We start from the raw sequence: 11,340 nt of genomic DNA on the forward strand, positions 1-11,340 counted from the left end.
TATAAAGGAACTTGAGAAATGAGATATGGAGAAAAAAGATGAAAAGTATGCTTAAATGCTTGCGGTGAATTGAATAAAGTATTGAAATGGAAGAAGATAACAAGTTTATTGTCTTCTTTAATTTTTTTCTAATATTGTAATTGTAAGAATAAATATTAGGGGAGATAAAAAAAAATAACTATGATATAATGGGACTTGTGTGGTTATATCACATGTCATTTAAAAATATACTCAATGTTAGCCTTTTATACTATTATTATTATATACTCCTATATTTTAAAGAAATAAATAAATGTATACCTTAATTTAACGAGTTGTATTAATATGAAAAAATTTAACCGATTCACTAATATCTATGTTCTCTTCCAAAAATTTCAATTAAAATGTGAAATATAATTGTAAATTATGAAACTTTTATGTGAATTTTGGTAAGTTACATTTTTTTTTTAGTTTTTTTTTAGCTCATAAAATCTTTAATATATACATTTAATTTAAGAATATTAATGATGTCTTTTAATTTTCTTTATTTGTATGTTACACAATATGTAATGACATATTTGTAAGCACTTTTAGTAATCATTTTTTTTCAAGAATTATATCAAATAACCAATAATCTAATAATAATTAATAAATAATAATTAAATAATCAATAAAAATGAATAGAAATTAATGGGGTATAAAATATCATGTGGAATTAAATTAAATGCTAATGCCATGTGGAATTAAATTAAATGCTTTAATCTAGCCTTTTAACTATATTGTACTCAATGTTAGCCTTTTATACTATTATTATTATATAGATTTTAAAGAAATAAATAAATGTATACTTTAATTTTACGAGTTGTGTTAATATGAAAATTTTAACCGATTCACTAATATCTATGTTCTCTTCCAAAAATTTCAATTAAAATGTGAAATATAATTGTAAATTATGAAACTTTTTTGTGAATTTTGGTAAGTTACATCTTCTTTTTTTTAGTTTTTTTAGCTTATCAAATCTTTAATATATACATTTAATTTAAAAATATTAATGATGTCTTTTGATTTTCTTTATTTGACAATATGTGATGACATATTTGTAAGCACTTTTAGTAATCATTCTTTTTTTTAAGAATTATATCAAATAACCAATAATCTAATAATAATTAATAAATAATAAATAATAATTAAATAATCAATAAAAATGAATAGAAATTAACGGGGTATACAATATCATGTGGAATTAAATTAAATGCTAATGCCATATGGAATTAAATTAAATGCTTTAATCCAGCCTTTTAACTATATTGTATAGATTTGGCTCATTTTAGCTCATTTTCCTACAAAACATGAGAAAACATATAAATGGAATAAGAAAGCAAATATTAGCTCATACACACTAAAGATAGTGCATAATGCATATAATATGGAGCTAAATAATGGGGGTAGATATGTATAAATTATGGACTTATCAGATCCCTTAATCGAGTCCATCACACGATACTAGTGATTTAAAACTATATAGTATAATTAATTTGTATAACTTTCTTTAATTACATTAAAGTCCCTTGGTTTCTGGATTTAATATATGGTATTGATATCTCTTTATTAATACGTTATTTGTTTACCCGTAATTTTGGCACAAAAAATAGGAGATGTAGAGGGAACCGTTTATAGATATAGTGTTGTTGAAATCACAAGTGAGCATTAGATGTGTGAATGATCACATTATTTTTTATAAACACTCACAATATAAAAAGGTAAACAAATGAATAAGACGCCTATAAATAGAATAAGTAAACAAATGACCGGACTCAGGGAGTACCTTTTAGCCTGTATGGATTATTTACATGTGACTAGTACCCGTTTTATGCAAGAATAGTGTAAAACTTTGTTACAAGTTAGAATAGACTAGACCTGGCAAAACCAACCTGATCCGATTGACTCGATCCAAAAAGGCTGACCCGAGACCCGAAATTGACCTGAGCTGAACTCTCAACTTTGACTCGAAATCCAAATTGACCGAACCCGACCGAAACATGATATGAGCTTTATTGATTCAGACAGACCCAGCCAGAAATGACCCGATCCAAAAACACCCGACCCGAAAATTCATGTGGTACCCTCGAACTTTGCAATTTTGCACGTGGTACCCAACTTTTTAAGTTTGTGTACACGACACCTTCCATGTTTGATTTTCATGTACAACGTGTCTTTTTTTGTCGCTATAAAAAAAACTCAATTGCGCATAACTCCTAGACCGGTATTCAGAATCGGCAAATTTTTTTTCCTGAAATGATTATCTCCGCATAATCTACAATTTGAGAAAAAAATTGTCAACTGACATTTTATAGGTTTTTTTTAACCGAAAATCTCAAATCAACCATATTTTCGATCTTAAATTTCCAAATGACCATTTTTATTTTATCAATCTATAGACCGCGAAGAGATAACCAATTTGAAAAAAAATTAGTCGATTCCTAATTGGTACCTCTCAATATTTCGACTTTCTACATGGTACCCCTACACTTTTTAAAACATACATGGTACCCCTAATTGTTGTCATTATCACTAAGTGTACTCCTAAACTTTATTTTTCGTCAATTAAACTCAGTTTTAGGCGTTAATTGATTACTTGGACGCGTAACCAAACTTGTCATTTGTCATCTCATGACGTAACAACTCTATTAGGCTCAATATCCATCCTAGGACGTGATAATTTGGCAAGGAATCAATAATTGTTCGGTCAAAATTTTTTTAGAACATATATATATCAATAAATATTAGGATCGAGATGGATATTGAGCTTAATAGAGCCCTTATGTCATGGATAATAAATTTTTTAGTCCATATATATCAAGAAATAGAGAAAAAATGGTAGAGAGAACTTAGGAAGAAATAAGCAAATAGATTAAGAGAGGAAAGAGAGTTATCATAAGAGAACAAAGCAGCAATGGTAGTCAACCCTGGAAATGGCGACCAACAAAACTGGCAATGCAAATGGTGTGAGCAGAGATTTTACACGTAGCAGGACTGCATGAGCTTAACGATACACGGAATGACAGGGTATGAATTTTTATTGATTTCGTCAGGTTTTGTGTACTTTAAATTGGGATTTTTATTGCACGATTCTTCCCCCAATTTTCTGTTAATTTCAGTTTTTTACGTCAGATTTTATCGATTGGAAATGCAATAATAGTATCGTTTCCTCCCTTTTCCACTACATGTTAAAGAATCTAAAGGAAGGACAATGATCATACAATCTTCCTAATTGATGTTGTGAGAGCATCCATCCATAAAACTTAAACCTCCTGGAACAAACCTAGAACGAGCTATGCATGCATTTCAGGCAAACATACAAGAACACAAGGCAAAATTTCAATGAGCACATGCGTAGAATATGGTTATAACTTATAAGACACGCCTAAAAGCATTTAACACATACGAAGTACTATGCAGCTAGTTATCCATGTCACTAGTTTGTCATTTTAACTTACTTTTTGCGTTTCCTCCATTTTCCTACATTAATGAACAAACCTTGAGACATTGTATTCTGCTGCATCATAGGGAGCCCATCATACTCGACTCTAATGCACTGTTAAATTCCCAATTCATCAACAAAAAAGCAATAATGCCATGAAATACTTCATACCCGTGGCTAAAATGTATTTAGCCACGAATTTGTTCCGTGACAAATACTTTTTTTTTGCCACGACTTACATCACGTCCATGGCAAAATATTTGTTTCGTCACGAATTATGTTCATGATAAAGCAAACGTAAAAAAATGTTCGCTAAAAATACGAAACTTAATGAAAGTTAATGAAATACTAATAATCTGATAATAAATTCAAATCTATAATTTTGAAAATATTTTGATTATTTTATTAAACTACGTAATATCCCGCGCTTCGCACGGCCTGTTTGAAAGTTTTATTATTATAATTCAAGAAAACTAATATAACGAACTTGATTGAAAATTACATAACTTGGTTGAAAATTCACTACGCCAAATCTGGCAATCAATAAGGAGCGTATCACAACGGTTTAATGCATTTAATAACGACACTTAGATTACCGTTTTCCAAATATTGGCGGATACCTAGACCGCGCAGAAAAGATCGCTACTTTATGCTGATTGTAGATGTAAATGACAGGCTTTAGGCTAAGAAATTTGAATAGTTGAAGCAGGTATTAGTCTAGCTTAAACATCTAGCATACATTTAAGTTTAAATACTGCCCACGCTCTACATGAACTGTCGTCGTCTTTCATGCCTTCATCTTAGGCTTGCTTATTTTGAAGTGTAAGCAAAGATCGCTACGTTATGCTGATTATAGATGTAAATGACAGGCATTAGGCTAAGAAATTTGGATAGTTGAAACAGGTATTAGTCTAGCTTAAACATATGGCCTACGTTTTAGTTTAAATACTGCCCACGCTCCACATGAACTGTCGTCGTGTTTCAGGCTGCAATAAATAGGTATTCAAAACGTCAATATATATAAACTTAATTACATGTGTTTTCCAATGGCGGAATTTGATTTCTAGCTTGGATGTATTAAATTATGCTTTTGTTTAATCTAAAAGTGCTTAAAACTCCTTACCCTAACATTGAATGCGAGTTTTTTAGAGAACCTTGTTTACTGACTAGCTGTTAATGGACAATGGTGGAATTTAGGGTAGATCTATTTGCTCCGAGTGAGGCTGTAATTTGATTAGTTTTGAAGATTGTTGGTTTTTATAATTATATGATTTAAGTTCTTTGAAATTGTTGAGGTAATATGTATGAATTATTTTATGTATTATCCTATGAGATACGGTGGATTAATCTGATTAACTAGATACGGTGGAATATGTATGGATTATATTGTGTATTACTTTTTTTAAACCTGGGTCAGTCAATCGTGTGTGTCTACTGTGTGGGTTCAAGCTCCGTGACTTTCAAATAGTTGAAGCCATCTATGCAACTCTTCAGAGATGTTTTTATAGGAATATTATTTCCATTGATAAGATTAGGGATGGTAGTTTATACAAGCATCTGTTATTTTATGTAACTGTATTGCATTACCTTTTGTTTCTCAACAAATTGATATCAAATGTGACTTATATAACTCCAGTTGGTACTATTTAATTTTATGTAATGCATTGGTTATGTAAATTGAAACATTGATATAGAATTTTGCAAAAGCTTTAACTTCGCTGAAACCTCTGAAACTTTCCTTTTGATTCCTTAGTTTTTGTTTTTGGTCTTTTAAATTGGGGGTTTGGATTAGGCTTCGAATTACACCTAAATTTCTGATTTCTTTATGCTATTCGGGTTTGTTTAGTAACTATGTGGACAAGATACGTTGTTATTACCGTATTAATTAGCATGTTTTGTTTAACTGCCTATGTGAACAAAATTGCAGCAATGAATGCCTATTTCTGGGGGTAATTGTAGTCTCTTATATAGCTCTAAAATTTGTTAAATAAGTTGATTGTATTAGTTATCCCAATGTGTCATCAAACAAAACACCGTAAGGGTTCAAGCATCTTAGCTAGGTTTATGCAAAAGTAAAAAAAAAAAAAAAAAAACACCGCAGGGTATAATAAATTACAGTTACTCAGCGTACACCGCGTTACCCTTGGTCGACTGCTCTTTAGACTTTAGTCCCACTTTGCGTCGAGGCACGGGGTGACTCGGGCTTCCATATGTCAATCTTGCTTTTCTTTTCCAGGGCTATATGTTGTTTCAGTCAATCATGGTAGAATTGTTTAGAATTTAAGCTGATGTTCTTGCTCTACTGTTGACTATTGATATAGTGTTTAAATGCCCTCTCTATTTTCATGTTTTCCGACTCAATTTGAGTCGGTTTTATATGTCTTGCATTGCATTTTGTGGCCCGATTCCCTAGTCTATGGTATCACGCCCGTCTCGCAGGATTTGGAGTGGAATTGGAAGAATCGGACCAAGCAAGGCCTTTGGATAGACTAAACATGAAGAAGGAGGAGGAGTTGTTGAGGAGGTACTCCCAGCCAGTAGGCTGGCAGCCGGTTGGGACTACCATTACTTAATATTGTGGCATTTTTGGAGTGAAGTTATAGCGAACTCCCAGCCGGTGCTAGCACCGGCAGCCGGCCACCCGACTGGGAGAACATGAGGAAGGAAGAAATTAATTAAGTTACAGAGAACTCCCAGCCGGTGCTAACACCGACAGCCGGCCACCTGGCTGGGAGCACAAGCAAATCAAAGAAGTCAAACTAGGAGAGGAAAAAGTCAAGATGCACTCCCAGCCGGTGGCCACCGGCAGCCGGTCAGCCGGCTGAAGACACCTGATGATTGATTTCAAGAAATTTCTTTTAGCGAACTCCCAGCCGGGCCAAGCACCGGCGGCCGGCCCACCGGCTGGGAGTACTATTCCGCATTTTGAAGCCTCTTTGTAATTTTCACCCTAATTGTATGCAATCTATAAATACCCCCTCCCTTAATCATTTTAGAAACAATACCCTAGATTTCATAATTTTCTAAGTTTATGCAATATTTATTAAGCAAGTATTAATATTTTCTTAATTACTCTTTAATTACCTACTAAATTAATATAGATCTACTTAGTTTCAATTGTTTACATTTGGTTATTTGGGTTGCATATGAAGTTATTGAAGAATTCTTCCTTTATTCCAGTCAAAGTATCAATCTTTCCTTGTTGTTGGGATAATCTACCTCTCCTTTGCTTGTTTAAATCAATAGTTTACATTTCATTTCATATTTTCATTGTTATAATTTACACCATGTTTTTAATTATGTTTAGTTGTTCCTCTCAAATGGTTTGCACTTGTTCTTTGATTATGTGTGAGTAGTGACCCCTAGGGTTTAAGGGGATTCTATGTGGGAGTAAATGGAATGGTTCGGTGATTAACATGTGGGTTTTGGGTAAAATTGTTAGGTCCTCCTCTTCATGCATATAAGGTGTTTGATGACTTGCATAAGTGAAAGTTTATGTCTTTCTTCACTATTTGATTAAGTCCCTTGTTTATGAGAGTTTATGGGGGATTTTGATAACATGATTAGTTGGGGATTGTATGCTTAATGATGATTAGGTGTAATCCTTAGGAAGGCCAAGACTTTGAGCCAATCGCCTAGACCCCTTCACTCAACCATATTCGTTTCATCCCACTTAGATGAACCCAACGATCTTAGTCTTTAATTGAATTGTTTACATCTCTTGCTTTTACTCATTTTAGTTTATACTTAGTTTTGAATCAACTCCCTTTGTTTTTCCGACTAAACTAGGCTCGTAGTAGATCGAATATACACCCCTCCATCCTCGTGGTTCGACCCCGATTAATACTACTTTTTAATTGGGTTTATAAATCTTTTTGATGAAAAGGATTAACGGCAAATATCTTGGTTCATCAACTATATACAGAATGATCAAAAGCACTTGATGCTGGCTCATCTCTTCGACAAACCATGTTTTTTTTGGGATTAGATGCATTGAAGGTACTCAACATCCTTTCTACAAATCTTTCTTCAGCATTCTCTGTAAGGCTAAGAACAATAACTATGTTTTAATGTACATGATACTTTACCTTTATGCCTCTCTTTGTCACTACAAAAAGAATTAAAACAGGCGACCGATTTTGGCGACTGAAATCAGTCGCCAAAATCAATTTGGCGACTGATTTCAGTCGCCAAACGTCAGTCGCAGACCTTAGTCGCCTTTTCTAACTTTGGCGACTAATGACGGTCGCTAAATTTGGCGACTGACAAATCAGTCGCCAAATGATAAAAATAGCGACTGAAATAGTAGTCGCCAAATTGGCGACTGATTTTAGGTAGTCGCCAAATTGGCGACTGAAATGTAGTCGCTAAATGTGGAATCAGTCGCCCAAATTTGGGTGACGTAGCCTATATCACTGAGCAAATTTGGCGACTGAATAAGGCTTTGGCGACTGAATTTCAGTCGCCATTTTGGCGACTACCCGTAATCAATCGCCAATTTGGCGACTGAAATTCAGTCGCCGAAGCCTTATTCAGTCGCCAAAGCCACTGTATGTTTTGGTGGTTTTTTTCGTTTTCATTACTAGCCAAATATTTACAACCTGCATACAAACCGATGTTCCACAACGCCATACATCCCAAATTTCAACACACACAACACCATACATTTCAACCCAACACCACCCATTTTCTCAAACTTCATTTCATATATATATTGAAAATGAAAGTTTTACAAACTAAGCTATTCTAAAGTTCAAGTCTAAAGTTCAAGTTTTACAAGCTTACATGCTAAAATCATCTTACTTGGAAGCCAACACCGGCTCCACTCCCTCCTTGTGGACCATGCGGATCATTTGGATCGTAGTTAGGTCTAGGTCCGGGGTTACAACCTTGCCACCAAGTCTCAAACATTGTCATTCTTTCCTTCATTTGGCGCAATTCTTCATCACGTTTGGCTTCACGTTCATCACGCTCTCTTACTTGAGCTTGAAGTTGACTAATAATTCCCGGTTGATACGTGTTGCTGCCTTGCTGGGAATTGTTGAAGTCGATCTCCTACGCGTTTTCTCATAGAAAGCCGGTGTTGAACTTCCGGTACCATACACGTGCCCTTTCTTGAAACCATTCACCAACTCATACCATATATCATTATCCGGTTTTTTTGGATTGGCGGCTTTTTCTTGTTCAAATGCTTCCTACAATATTAAACAAATGGTTGTAATTTAATATGGTAACCACCTTATATACGACGTTTTAAAAGAGAATAAATTAACAAAAATTAAGTGTTAGGGAAAACTTACATATAATTGCTTGTCTTTTGGCTTAGTCCAACTTCTAACCCCTTTGTGGTCAACCCTAGAATGCGTGTCCAGAAACAGTTCCGGTACCGTCGCAATCGACTTTGACTTCTTCTTTCCTTTCTTAATGAAAAAAAAAACATACATGTTAGAAAATCAACAAAAAATCTAACATAAAATAAACATGTTGCAATGAAAACAAAAAAAAAGTGTGAAATAATAGACAAACTTACACCCAATACACGATCCCAAAACGATCATGAACCCGCGTAATGAGTAGGCTCGTTCACGGCATCTTCCTTTCCTCCTTTTTTGTTGAGGGATGTTTGCTTAGACTTCTTCTGAAAAGTTTCACTTTTGGTATGCTTAATTAAATCTTCATACTTGTCACCTGCAATTACACATATGAAATCATAACTAATAAGTTACTGATATTATTTTTAATATAAGAGACTATATGCTAATTAATACAAATAACAAAACAAGTTAATTAAATACCTTTCATGTGATCTGGTTCCTTCGGGCGCCTGATCGTCTTCCAGATCACGTCCCGATATCGTCGAGTACCGACGTCATTGTACCTGTTACGGACATTCTGTTCTTGAGACGGTGACCAAGCAAATGATAGCTACAAAAAAAAGCGACAAAATTTCATATTAGTATAAAATAAAAGTATAACCTTGGTTCTTAAAAAATTTATCAAAATTAATTATTTGGTTTCTAAAACAAAGAATTACGGAAAATATATACTCGAAAGTTATTGAACCACGCCTCTTTTTGTGCATTAGAAGCTTGTGTCCACGATGTAGAAATTGGACCCACGAAATTAGTCTTCGTGCTTTTCGTGACACCTCGTACCACGCAATCGTCCATAAACCTGCATTTATTTTGAACATGTAAAATTAGAAACAATTATTATTGTACAAAAAAAATAAAAAAAAAATAAAAAAAAATAGTAGACTAATAAATAATAAGACTTACCATAATCCCGTCGGCTCAAGAATCATCCGATGATCCGAAGTGTACCGTATCGGCACCCGTACTGGCTCGTCGGTAGCGTCAGTCTCCTCACCGTTACCGTCACCGTCTGTCTGCATCGGATCCTCCTGCACAAACTCCTCCTCCTCCTCCGCACGCGTACTCCGACCTGAGCCGCCTCCACGCTTCCTACCTCGACCTGCTCCAGCCATCTGCATCTTCATCTCCAAACCCCTCGTCCTCATCCTCATCCTCATCCTCATCATCGTCATCATCATCATCATAATCATCTTCATCTCCAAACCCCTCGTCCTTCCTCCTTTTCTCCTCCTCCCTTCTCCTCCTCACCTCCTCTTCCCCCCTCCTCTCCTCCTCTTCTTCCCTTCTCTCCTCCTCCTCCGCCTCATCCTCCCCCGGCAGTCTTTCTTCCACATCATAATTGTTCCGGGTATAATTCCGAAGCAAGTATAGTTACCACTCGTAGCTTGTAGAATGACGTCTTTACTTGAGTCCTCTTTTGACCTCTCCTGAAACAACGAACAAACTGAGGGCTCGGCTTTGGCCGAGCGTACTCACTCCGACGCTCAAGTCAGTAAACTTAGAGAGATAAGTTGTTGTTACTTGGCTAAGAGTATTGTGTAGAGAGATAAGGGAGATATAACCAGATGAATAGTGATTCTTAGGTTAAAATGTGGATCCTTTCCTCAATGAGGGTTGAGGAGTATTTATAGACTTTCACCTTTTGTCACGTAGTGGCCAAGTGGCTAGCAGGTGGAAAGACCGTTCTACCCTCGGCCGATGGACCTATGGCAGGCCGACCGAGGGGTCTTGGATATGAGTACGCGGATATGTGCCCCGGTTGGCTGGTTGTCTGACCGAGACCCAAGTGACAGGCCGATGGGCTGCATCGGCTAGGCTGTCTAAGTCGTTGACTTGCTGTGGATATCTCTGACCTTGCTCAATATGTTGACTCGGTCAGCGGGTGCAGAATATGCCCCATCAATTTGCCCCCAGCGTAGTCTATGTCGTGGTATGGGCTCCGATGTATGTTGAGCGTATATTCTGCGCCAGTAAAAATTTTCTGCCCCGGCTTCTTCTATCTCGGCTTGATTCTTTCTCGGCCGTACCATATCCCCCCTCCACATGGATGTGTAAAGGGCATCCGATGTGGAAAAGAAAGTGACGCTGGCCGAGACCCGGGTTGAGAGTGCCGGTTGTTTTTGATTGCCCCCGGCTGGTGCTACCTAGCTTGGTTGATCATGTGGCCGGCGGAGAGCAGATACTTAGGAATTTGTTGAGGAAGATGAATAGGTAAAGAGATATGAAGGGGCGTGTTGAAGACGCTTGGTCACTGTTGCATTGATTGACGTTCAACTGTTACAACGATTGACATTCCGTGGTTGCATGTCCGACACGTGTCTGTTCGCTGATTGGCTGACGCTTCATGGGCTGTGCCCTGATTGGTCCTTCTTCATGGGCTTTCCCCTATAAATAGGGCAGTTAGTCCCTGAAATTGGCCACCAATTTCATTTTCTCCAAAATTTTCTTCTCTCTAAACTTTCAAGGGCTTCTTTTTCTTCTAATTTTCAGAGTTGTCACCTCGGC

Source organism: Silene latifolia, chromosome 3 (genome assembly GCF_048544455.1).
Source record: "Silene latifolia isolate original U9 population chromosome 3, ASM4854445v1, whole genome shotgun sequence".
Taxonomy (NCBI): Eukaryota; Viridiplantae; Streptophyta; class Magnoliopsida; order Caryophyllales; family Caryophyllaceae; genus Silene; species Silene latifolia.